Source organism: Lycium ferocissimum, chromosome 4, assembly GCF_029784015.1.
Source record: "Lycium ferocissimum isolate CSIRO_LF1 chromosome 4, AGI_CSIRO_Lferr_CH_V1, whole genome shotgun sequence".
NCBI lineage: Eukaryota > Viridiplantae > Streptophyta > Magnoliopsida > Solanales > Solanaceae > Lycium > Lycium ferocissimum.
Genome location: NC_081345.1, coordinates 21,984,152 through 21,996,802, shown reverse-complemented (window position 1 = coordinate 21,996,802; position 12,651 = coordinate 21,984,152).

Below are 12,651 nucleotides of genomic sequence, written 5' to 3'. Positions count from 1 at the left end.
AATAGTAGAGATTTAGTAGCTCAGCTGGTTGGCTACATGAACTTTCACCTTGTTGGTGAGGGTTCGAATCCCCACGTTGTAATCCCCTCCCCCATTTCCCTTTCCCTACCCCCTATGTAATTAAAAAAAAAAAACACTTTTTCAATATTTTATTTATTTATTTAAGAACTAACAAAGATAAAACTAACTAGAAAGTGGATAAAATAATCAATGGCATCATAAGCAAAGGAAAACAAGAGAAATTACTCTCCAATGTCACAACCAAATGATCAACGGCGTCACAAGTAACGATCCAATGTCTTTTACCATTTTACAACTAAGAGCCAGTTTATGTGAATGAATAATGATTACTAAGATCTCATTTAAAGGCTTCCAACCAAATCAATGAATTTCACTCTAAGTTTTTCCAAACCCTAGAGTGTATTTGCTTGCTCCTAAGCTTGGAAGAGTGCCCAAAGATAGACAATATTTTGTCTCACATCTTGCTGTAGACAATATTTTATCTCACATCTTGCTTTTATAGTCTCACAATTTTCCCAATAAAAACAAGACCAGAACAACCACTGATTTTCAGATTTGCATTGCTGTCCAGTTTTTGCGGCTCTAGCCACTTTTTCCCTTTTCTTCATTTTAGCTCCCTTTTGCATCGTTTTTACTTGGTTTCTTCTCGATCACTTCTAAATCACAAAGAACCTGTAAAATGGAAGTAAATGACTTTAAATGCACAATTTTCTAATTCAAACATAGCAAAAATCTAAGATTAAAGAAGAGATAAGTTGGTGAAATACCAACTTATCAATGTATAAATAATATTTCCTTTATATTAGGTTTTTTCCACTTTCTTCTTTTTTAGTATAAACATTTCTAGACAGTGCGTTGCACGTGCATCTTATGCTAATTAGTAATTAGTATAAACGTTTTAAGATGATATTAATTATAGTAGATCATTCGTTAAATTTGAATTTTGGCGAAGAAGAAATGTTTATTTAATAGCAATTTTTAATTTCTACTTTGTTGTTGTTATACATAGTCAACTTAATTGGTATCACAATTTCCCACTCGATTAAAATTCATTTGTTGACTTAATGTTATGAATCTTTCTATTTATATTGCTGTTATTATTTTAATGATTAAATTCAACGCAACAAAATAGTATTCAAATAAATTCAATTTTACAGTTCTTCGAATATATCAAATATTCAACCTAACAACTATTATCTTATTTTTTGATATTTCAAAAACACAATTTACACTTGAATATGAGCAATATCGTATATAATTGCAAATACTTTACATCTAAAGTTTTTGTCTCATCTTTAACAAATTGTAGCCTTCTTTTTATAGTTGCATATATTAAGAAGATATTTTCTAATGAAAGAAGTATTTGTAATTTTTCTTAACAGCTTATTTCCAAAATATTTTGTGTAACTATTTAGTTTGAGTGATAAGATAAAAAAAATTACTTACGCTGAAATCTTCGAACAACACTCAATAATCAGTGTGAAAAATTTATGGAACCTGTTCTTGAAACAATAATAATTATATGGTATGCTAAAATTACTACAAAATTATGCCTATGAGGTTAGGTAACATACTTGAATTGATAAAATAATAAGCTAATGATTAAAAGTATACAGGGATACTACTTGAGTAACTGGAAAGTGTTTTAAAAAAAATTCAATCCAACAATTCCCATGCATGTCCTATTATAATAAGTGCAAACTTAAAAGAAATTTAATTAGAAAATAAAATAAAAAATGAAATATGGAATGAAAATTAAAGAGATACCTTGAAACAGAGAGCCAATAAACATGAAAAACAATTAGGTGTACCTGCAATCATATCACGCCAAATGAGAAGAGCTCAAAACAATATATTATGGAGAAGAAAGATTGAACTAATAAATAAAACGTGTGCATAAAAAAAAAAAAAAAAAAAATAAAAGGCAAAGTGTGCCATTTTATAGAAGGATAAACTGTATATAAGAAGGATGTAAACGGATGATTTTAATGGTAGAAGCTAAATGGACAAATAATTAAAGCTCATTAAGAATGGAAAAATGACAAAGTTCTAATCATGTATTCGGTCCTGTTTAAAGAATTTGTTAAGGGGGGATAGATAATGCAAGAGACATAACTATTATCTATAGTGAAATGCATTTTGCACGATCTTGTGTATATTAATGTCAGCATTTTAGTAGCTTCCAGATATGATATCAATGGGCACCACTCCTTCAAGGTCATTCACTCGTAGCCAAGCCAAGGAGCTCCAAGACTTGCAAGTGATGTTTATAAAGAGAGGGGCATTGGAGACGCTTGAAGAACACCTCTCAAGAGTGTATAACGTGTGGATGATTGCTTGGGAGGATGTTGAAGATGAAGGCATAAGAAGGGAAGCCAAAAAAAGGGGCTAGAAGTGCAAATGGCCAAAGAAGAGCCAATGTTGGCTATTTTCATTCAACTTGTGGCTAATTTTGCAAAAGGTCACTTTTGGGCCTTAGTTGTAAAAGACAAGACTATATATAATTGTCTTAGTCATTTCATTAGTTTCTTAGCTTGATTATTAAAGAAAAACCTCTTATGAGTTATAGTTTGTTTAGTTAGTTAATTAGAATTTATTTTAATGATTAGTTGTGTGGATCTTTGGTTGGTAATCCAAAACTCTTGTCCTTGATTTTCTACATTGAATTGCTCATTTGTGGATTCATTGAGTCTTCATTGTTGATTATCAATTAGTATAGGTCCATTAGTAGGAATCAATTAGGAGGGTTTAGGTTTAACATACCTAGATTTGCCTATAATTCCTTTACTAATTGGGTCTTGCTTTTATCTTAATTTCTTGCATTTTAATTCCATTTTCAATTTCTAGAGTTTCCATTAGGAATCCTATCATTTGGTATCAAGAGCTTGGTAGAAAAATTGTTCCATCAATTCTTCATCCTTGTTTCTACAAAAAAAAAAATCTTCAAAAACCCCAAAAATTCCAAAGTTTCAAGTCATTTGGATCATTTTTTAGTCATCCACCATTAATGGAGTTTGAAGGTAGAAGAACTTAAAGGTAGTCTTGAAGAAGAGGAGGAAATTAGGGCATGAAAATTAGTGGGTTTATATTTACTAGTGGAGGGGAGCCTAGGTTCGAAATTTGGGAATTTTTGGAGTAGTTTTGAAGGTGATTGGCAATTTGAAGTTCTTGAAGAACTTCAAAATCTTCATAGAAAAGAAAACCCAAAAGGTGTGTTTAATCCAAAAGTTGTACAAGTCAAAAGTGTTTGTTGGGCCAAAAGAAAAGAAAAAAAAAATACTAAGTTGGTAGGCCCTCAAATTAGAAAAATCAGAAATTTGAAAAGAAAAAAAAAAAAAGTCGCCACGTCATTACTGACGTCAACAGGAGCGTCAGCAGTCTGACGCGAGCCTGCACGCGCGTGGCAGCCAACTTTAGAGAGCTGAATGCTCTGTTTTTGTCCCCTGTTTCACTTATTTTCGTCCCCTTTTTTTTTTAACAAGTTTCGTCCCTGGTTTTCTTCCAGCCCCAAAATTTAAAAAAAAAAAAAATCTTCTTCAAGGTTTGTCGCTTCTTCTAATTCTTTTTCTTGATTCTTCTAACTAATTAATAATTAGTAATTGTTCTTACTTGATTGTTAAATTAGTTCTTGAGTCCGAATTTTATTTCGTACCAATTTCTTCAAGCTTTTCTCGTTTTATTTCGTTGAACATTTATTGACTCTTGTCCGTTTGTTTTGAGTCGTCCGTTATTCCTAACACAAGAATCCATTCTTCCACAAAGCTTAGCAATCGTGAGGATTGATTGGACAAGTAGTTTTCATTCTCGGCCTTGGACGAAAAGCACTAGGTTGAGTGGTAAAATTTGAGAGTTAAATACGAGCGACGTGAGGAACTTTACTACTAATATTATTTGTTGAGTTTTGTAAGTACCATGACTAGTTCCGGAGGACAATCTCATGATAGAGAGGACTCAATGGCTCTCTTACTTAGGGAGTTTGGAAGGATGACCACGGAGATGACTGCAATAAGGGCGGATGTGGGAAGTATCAATGTTAGGTTTTCGAATGTGAAGCAAACTAGTGGGTTGGACACTCCCCAGTCAAAAGGTGGGGATGTGAATGTTGGAGATGACGTGAGTAGGAACCCTAACACCTCACCAACCATAACCCCAGGACAAACGCGTGCGTTATACTATCCCTAAGCTAACCTCAGTCCTTCCTCATCCATTCCACACCCTACTAATCTAAATGCCGACGCCTCGGGATATGTGAGGTGAACCAACCCCAATTATACCATCACCCTCAAGAGGAACGTCCACTACACGTGACCCTGATAGTCACTCCACCAATTGTTTCCCATATAAACCCAAATGCACCAACACTACAAAAATTTACCCCGCAACCCTTTCCAACCCAATACCACAATCCCACTTGGCGAAGACGAAGTTGAGGCGTATGAGCGGGAGAGATGATGGGAGGAGCCACGGTATGGAGGGAGACATAGGTATGATGCCCCAGGGGACCGAGGGGAGATGAGGAGGTTTTCGTAGGCCCGCGAGGAGTGGGATAGACGGCAAGGTCATGATGGCCGTGCTAGATAGAAGGACATAATGGCTTAGGAGCGGGATGGCAAGGGTATGAAGATAGGGAGAGGTCGAGGGTAATTCGCATACTATCGAGGTGGAAACTTCCCAAGTTCAAAGGTGAAAGTGACCTGGAAGAGTTCTTAGAATGGAAATTGCAAAGCGAGAGGATATTCCTTACTAACAACATCTCGGATACGTTGAAAGCAAAGTATGCCCTCGCGATTTGAGGTATGCATCCACTGGTGGGAATCCAAGAAACGTGAGAGAGCTCGACGGCATATATTTGATGTGCCAACAGCAAGAGTTGATTGAGCTCATGGAAGCCGGTATGTAACACCCGACTATTATCAAGGGCTTATCAAAAGAGTATATATGTTGAGGCAAGGTAGTAAGAGTGTGGAAGAATATTTCAATGAGTTTGAGAACTTGAGGTTGAAATCCAAGATCGAAGAAATACTTGAATTACACGGTGATCCGATTTGTGGCTAATTTGAACCATGATATCTCCAAACCTATGAGGCTTCATTCCTATACCACACTTGAGGAGGAATTTCATGATGCAACTAAGGTTGAAGCGGATTTGAAAGCGGAGAAATCCTACAAGGCTAAGAATGTGTCATCGCTCATCGTTGGAGCAAGGATAGATGGGAAAAGCCCAAGATCACTTGCCAACTCCTCAAGCCAAGTTCGACCACAAAGCCAAGGGTTAAGATACGGCTAAAGGAGGTAACAATGCTAAACCTAACTTTTCTCGTCCTTCTACTATTCAATGTTTTGACACATTGCAAGTGAATGTCCTAATAGAAGGGCAATTGTGGCCATGCTTGATGGTTATCGAACCGATGAAGAGGAAGGGGGTGGTGGAGGATGTAGTGATGGTGAACCGAAAGGTGAACATGAGAGAGAATTTGAAGAGGAGGATGATGAACGGAAACTAGAGGAGAATATTAATTTGGCTTGTGTGTTGCGAAAGATCATGGGTGCAATAAATAGAGAGAAACTTGATCAAAGGGAAAACATCTTCCATACTCGATGCAAAATCATGGATAAGGTGTGCTCCTTGATCATTTATGGTGGTAGTTGCACAAATGTGGTGAGCACGACATTGGTTGACTATACGAAATTTCCCATAAGGAAACATCATGGCCCTTACAAGCTTCAATGGTTCAATGATTGTGGAGAAGTGAGGGTCACGAAGTGGGTTGTAGTGAAGTTTAGCATTGGCAAGTACCAAGATGAAGTCTTATGTGATGTGGTGCCAATGCAAGCATGTCATATGTTACTTGGAAGACCCAATTTGATAGGGATGCTCAACATAGTGGGAGATCTAACAAGTATACCTTCGTCTTTGGGGTAGAAAGCATACTCTTTACCTCGTCGACACCTATGAAGTAGAGTGAGGACTATAAATTCATGAAAAAACTTCGGGAGAGAGTGCAAAAGGAAGAGGTTAAAAAGGATTCCTTACTTAGCCAAGAGGATCAAGGGGTAACAAAAGGGAAAGCCAAGATGTATACAATTTCCAAACCAAGCAATTGCTTGAAAGGTGTTGATAAGGGGGGCTTCATGGTATGCTTTTTCAACAAGGATCACCTATTGCATACTAACCAAGATACTAGCACTTTGCCTAGTATTGTTTCTTCTCTTTTGCAGGAATATGGTGAGCTATTTCTGGAGGAGATGCCCAAAGGATTGCCTCCATTAAGGGATATTGAATGTCAAATTGATTTTGTGCCGGGATCCCAAATTCCCAACAAATCGGCATATAAGAGCAATTCGGAGGAAACCAAGGAGTTGCAAAGGCAAGTTAAAGAGCTCCTTGAGAAGGGTCTTGTCAAAGAAAGTCTTAGTCCATGTGTCGTATCGGTGATTCTTGTCCCAAAGAAAGATGGCACTTGGAGGATATGCATTGATTGTAGAGCCGTCAACAAAATTAGGGTAAAGTATCGACATCCTATTCCTAGACTTGATGATATATTGGATGAGCTATGTAGCTCAAGTGTATTTTCGAAGGTTGATCTTAGAAGTAGTTATCACCAAATTCGTATGAATCTGGGTGATGATTGGAAAACGGCCTTCAAAACTAAGTTTGGTCTCTATGAGTAGCTTGTTATACCATTCGACCTAACTTGATACCTTAAACGGCTTTTATGAGGTTGATGAATCATGTCTTGAAGCTCTTTATCAATAAATTTGTGGTTCTCTATTTTGATGACATTCTTGTGTATAGTAAAACAATGAAGGAGCATGTAGTCCATTTGAGACAAGCGTTTGATGTCTTATTGCATGAAAAGTTGTTCGCTAATATCAAAAAGTGTTTCTTTTGGGTTGATAAAGTGGTATTCTTAAGTTTTATTATGAGTGTGAATGGTGTGGAGGTTGATGAAGAGAAGATGGTATCGATTAGAACTTTGCCTACCTCTAAAAATGCTACTGATGTGAGGAGGTTTCGTGGGTTGGAAAGTTTATAGGCGTTGGGATTTAATCTTATTGTCTCTCTTTACTTAGGAATTGATCAAAAAGGAAGTTTCTTTTGTTTGGGGAGATGAGCAAGAGAAGGCTTTTCAAGAGTTGAAGTCCATGTTGATTTCGTCACCATTGTTGCAATTGCCCAATTTTGAAAAGACATTTGAAGTTGAGTATGATGCTCTCAGGGTTGGTATAGGTGGAGTATTGATGCAAGAGGGCAAGCCATTGGCTTACTTTAGTGAAAAGCTAAAGGGGGCTTATTTGAATTACTCTACTTATAACAAGGAGTTGTATGCACTTGTGAGGGTATTGACCCATTGGCAACATTACTTGTGGCACAGTGAATTTGTGATTCATTCGGATCATGAGTCTTTGAAGCATTTGAATAGCCAAATCAAACTCAACAAGAGACATGTAAAATGGGTTTATTGAAGCATTTCCTTATGTGATCCATTACAAGAAGGGTAAGGAAAATGTGGCGGTGGATGCTTTGTCTAGAAGGTATGTTTTGCTAAATACTATGACTTCTAGATTGATGGGTTGAAAGCCTCAAGGGATTCTATTCTCATGATCCCGATTTCAAAGAACTTTGTGAGGAGTTGACTCAAGGGAAGAGAGTTGACCGATACCAACTTGTTGAGGGGTTTTTGTTAAAAAATGGTAGGGTGTGTGTTCCTATGAGTTCATGGAGAGAGCTTTTGTCAAAAGAAGCTCATAGTGGTGGAATGATGGGGCACTTTGGAGTTTCCGGAACAACGACATCCTCAATGAACAATTCTATGACGAAATGAAGCATGATGTGGAGAAGCTTTGTGGACAATGCTTGGAGTGCAAACAAGCAAAATCAAAGACTCGTCCTCGAGGTATGTATACTCCCGTTCGCACTCCTTATTGGTCATTGGATTGACATTTCTATGAATTTTGTGTTGGTCTTCCAAGAACCAAAGAGGGGCATGATAGTATCTTTGTTGTGGTAGATAGGTTCTAAAAAATGTCTCATTTTATACCATGCCATAAATGTGATGATGCATCTCATGTTGCTTCTTTGTTTGTGAATCATGTGCTTAAATTGCATGGAGTGCCTCGCACTATTGTTAGTGATAGGGACTCCAAGTTTCTTAGCCATTTTTGGAAGAGTCTATGGGGTACACTTGGCACCAAGCTCATGTTCTCTGTTGCCACCTTGAACGGATGGTCAAGCCGAAATAGTGAATAGGACTGCGGGAGCATGCTTAGGTGTATGATTAGAGGAAAACCCACTTCGGGGAGGATCGTTTGCCTTTGATTGAATTTGCTTATAATCGGTCCCTCCATTCCTTTATTGGCATGACTCATTTGAAATTTGTTATGGTTTTAACCCCTTGGTTCCTTTAACCTTAACCCTTGTCTAGTGATGTTGTTGTGAGTTTAGATGCAAAAAAAAGGCGTCTGAAATGGTGAAGGTTCATGCCAAAGTGAAGGAAAGCATAGAGAAGATCAATACTAAGGTGGCAAAAAGGCAAAACCATGGAAGAAAGAAAGTAGAATTCCAACTCGATGATTGGGTTTGGGTCCACTTCCGGAAGGAAAGATTCCTCAATGAGGAAGGGAAAGTTGAGCCTAAGAGAAGATGGCCCTTTTAAAGTCCTTGAGAAGATCAATGACAATGCCTACAAGATCGACTTGCCAAGTGAGTATAATGTGCATAATGTTTTCGATGTAAGTGATCTATCTTCTTGTGTTATAGATGAGCCTTTAGATTTGAGGACGAATCTTCTCCAAGAAGGGGAGGATGATATGATACCAATGGGCACCACTCCTTGAGGCCATTCACTCGTAGCCAAGCTTGAGGAGCTCCAAGACTTCTGAGTGATGTTTTATGAAGAGAGGGCATTGGAGACGTTGAGAGAACACCTCTTAAGAGTGTATAACGTGTGGATGATTGCTTGGGAGGATGTTGAAGATGAAGGCATAAGAAGGGAAGCCATAAAAAGTGGCTAGAAGTGCAAATGGCCAAAGAAGAGCCAATGTTGGCTATTTTCGGTCAACTTGTGGCTAATTTTGCAAAAGGTCACTTTTGGGCCTTAGTTATAAAAGACAAGACTATATATAGTTGCCTTAGTCATTTCATTAGTTTCTTAGCATAATTATTAAAGAAAAATCTCTTATGAGTTATAGTTTGTTTAGTTAGTTAATTAGAAATTATTCTAGTGATTAGTTGTGTGGATCTTTGGTTGGTAATCCAAAACTCTTGTTCTTGATTTCTACATTGAATTGCTCATTTGTGGATTCATTGAGTCTTCATTGTTGATTATCAATTAATATAGGTTCATTAGTAGGAATCAATTAGGAGGGTTTAGGTTTAACATACCTAGATTTGCCTATAATTCCTTTACTAATTGGGTCTTGCTTTTATCTTAATTTCTTGCATTTTAATTTCATTTTGAATTTCTAGAGTTTCCATTAGGAATTCTATCACTTCCAAAATAAATTATTTAATGGAGTAAATTTATTACCTTCTTCGCTATCCATAGATACACACATACGTTCCACAATATACATTTATAATCTCTCATTTGTTATACAATATTTATATCTGATGGAGTAACATTAATTATTAGTGGAATATAGAGTTATTTTCGTGGACAAAGATATTATAGGAGCAATGATTGTTTGAAGGGTAAAAAGGTCGTTCAACATTTTATGAATATTTTGTTAATTCAACTTTCAACTTTAAGGCTTTCCACTTTTAGAATAGTATAGATATAGATAGATAATTTATTGACCATAATTATTAGAGTTCTAAATTAATACACAATTCTACCTTATATTTAGGACTTCAATTGAATGTATAATAATTCCTTTATATCTATGATTTCTTTCTTCCCTCTTTTGGTAGTATAATAATTTCTTAACCATAATTAAATTAGAGTTCTAAATAAATACTGCCCTTGTGATGTCGAGTTAGTGCCAACACAAGCCAGCTACTAAAAGATTCTTCAGTTCTCTCTCATCACAAGTTCCAAGATTTTCCTCATCAACACGTATGTATTTTTTATTCTCGTAATTTGATTGGAAATAATCATTTTTTATGTTGAAATTGATGTCATTATATATTTAATTTTCATGTTCTTAGAATGAAGTAAAGATCATCTTGCTTAATTATGTTCTTCTCTGTTTTGCCTTGCGCAAATTAATCCTACTTTTGTAATAAGTCTTTTTGTCCTTTAGATGGTGGGTATGATTGAGGGAATCAGCCAAACTAACTTTAGTTTTTGTAGTGAACCCAACTGTGAATTCAACATTGGCGAGCTTGAATTAATTTGGTGATACTTTTGACATTGAAAACAATGAAAATTTCAACATTGATTTCCAAAAATCAATTAGAAATTAAAAAAAAAAAAAATACATCCAGTTCAAATCCATCAACCAAATCTTATCATAATCATCATCAGAAGAGAAAATAATGAAGATTCCAATCTAAAAAGGGTTTATAGGGTGTATAATGAGATATAAATTTTGAGGAGAAAGATTGAAAGAATTGGGATAATAATGTTACTAGGGAGAGAATAGAAAGTTTACTTTTAGTGTAGCTACATAGTACCAATTTTAAAGTTAAAAGGTCAAGTGTAAATTACTACATCTCAAAATACTTATCGTCCTAACTAAAATATTCGTGTCAGAGAACTTGTCATTTTAAAAAATAAAGATAAAATTAAGTACCTTTTTCTTATTTTACTCTTTGTATTAATTACAACATTTAAGAGGGAGTATATCATTGATGGAGTTGGCATAGGTATATAATAAATATTTATTGAGCAGAGCTAATAATGGTAAAATATTTAAGAGAGTAAAATAGTTAAAATGCTACCCTTATCAATGCTTTCATAAAGGATGTGCAAATGAAAATCAGGACAATTATTTTGAGATGGAAGGATTACTAGGTTTCATTGTAGATGGGCTGTTTTACCATTTAGTGGGCCGAGTTGTCACAAAGTGCCAAATTTCCTACTTTCATTAACTGACTATATAAACAAAAAAAAAAATATGAAAATTTTACATGGCATAGCTAACTCTAAGAGGTATTTATGATTAATAATTACTATTTAGTTTAATTACTTTTCGTAGCTACGGTAATTTTCAATTTCATATCATAGCTATATATATATATATATATATATATATATATATATTATATATATATATACACACACATAGTGTATACAAAACATCATTTAAAGATACAAGACATCTAGAATACAGCTGCATAAACTTCAAGTCAAAATGTAATTTTGACTGATACATTTGACCGATTTATGCGTTGTATTCTGGAGTGTCTTGTATCTTTAAATGATGTTTTGTATACACTATGTATATTGAGTTAAATAGCTATATTTGTATTGAATTAATTCATTAGTATCAAATTCTAATACAGTCAAATACATCATATATATATATATATATATATATATATATATATATATATGAATGTATATTTTCTTTGAATGAGTTATACGCAGGTGTATTTGAATCATTATTTTGGCAACATACTGCAATGGCTGAATACATATGTATGTGTATTTATATACACTAGTCTCTATGAACGAGCCTCGCACGTTATCCTCTATAAGTCATAACAAATGATAGGTAATGTTATTTGAAATTATATACTCCCTCCAGTCTAAAATAATTGATGTTTTAACTTGTAAAGTTGGTCCAAAATAATTATTGTTTCACAAAATCAAGATGGTATTTATTCTTTTTTCCCGCATTTTCCCTTGATACATTCTCATATCCCCACGATAATTATGTCAACCTAAGAAAAGAAAATCATAATTTCAAAACTCTTTTTAATTTTTAGGAATAAATAAATCCCTTAATCCATGTGCCCAAGCCTAAATCATGAATTGATATAGACTAGAGGAAGTATTATTTATTTTATGAGGTACAAAAATATTATTAAAGTGTTGTTTTTGATATACATATTTTATGTTTTTACTATGTGGAAATTTTTGTTATGACTAAAAAAACCACCATTAAGAATTGAGCTAGTAACCATATATTGTATTTATTTTCATTATATTGTATTGTATTTATATTCATGCTTTTAAAATAATATAGATATGTATATGGCTGAATACATATTTTGACTGTATTTGTCTGTACCGCAATTATATACATACATACACTCATGTATTTGTCCGTACCTCTCTTTACTGTAAGTATATACTTTTATATACACTCATGTATTTGACTGCATTTCTCTTTATGGCAATTATGACAGTATGTTTGCCAAATTAATTTGATTTTTGATTTTGTGTGTCATATACATTTTAAAATTTAATGTTTCAGTGCTTAAGTTCCTATGAACTTTTTTTTTTTTTTAACAAAAAAAAAAAAAAGAAGAAGTTCATATGAATAGTGTCGACTTCAATTCATTAAATGCATTTCTTTTTCTATCTTATAACTATTTACTTATTTAACTTTTAGACAAGAACTTAATATCATCCAGACGTTATTTGTTTAAAGACTTTTGTGAAGATGAGCTTTCACCACCATCATATCTGCTGCCACTACACGATCACCACTGTCCTTACTGCCAATCTTTTCTCCTAA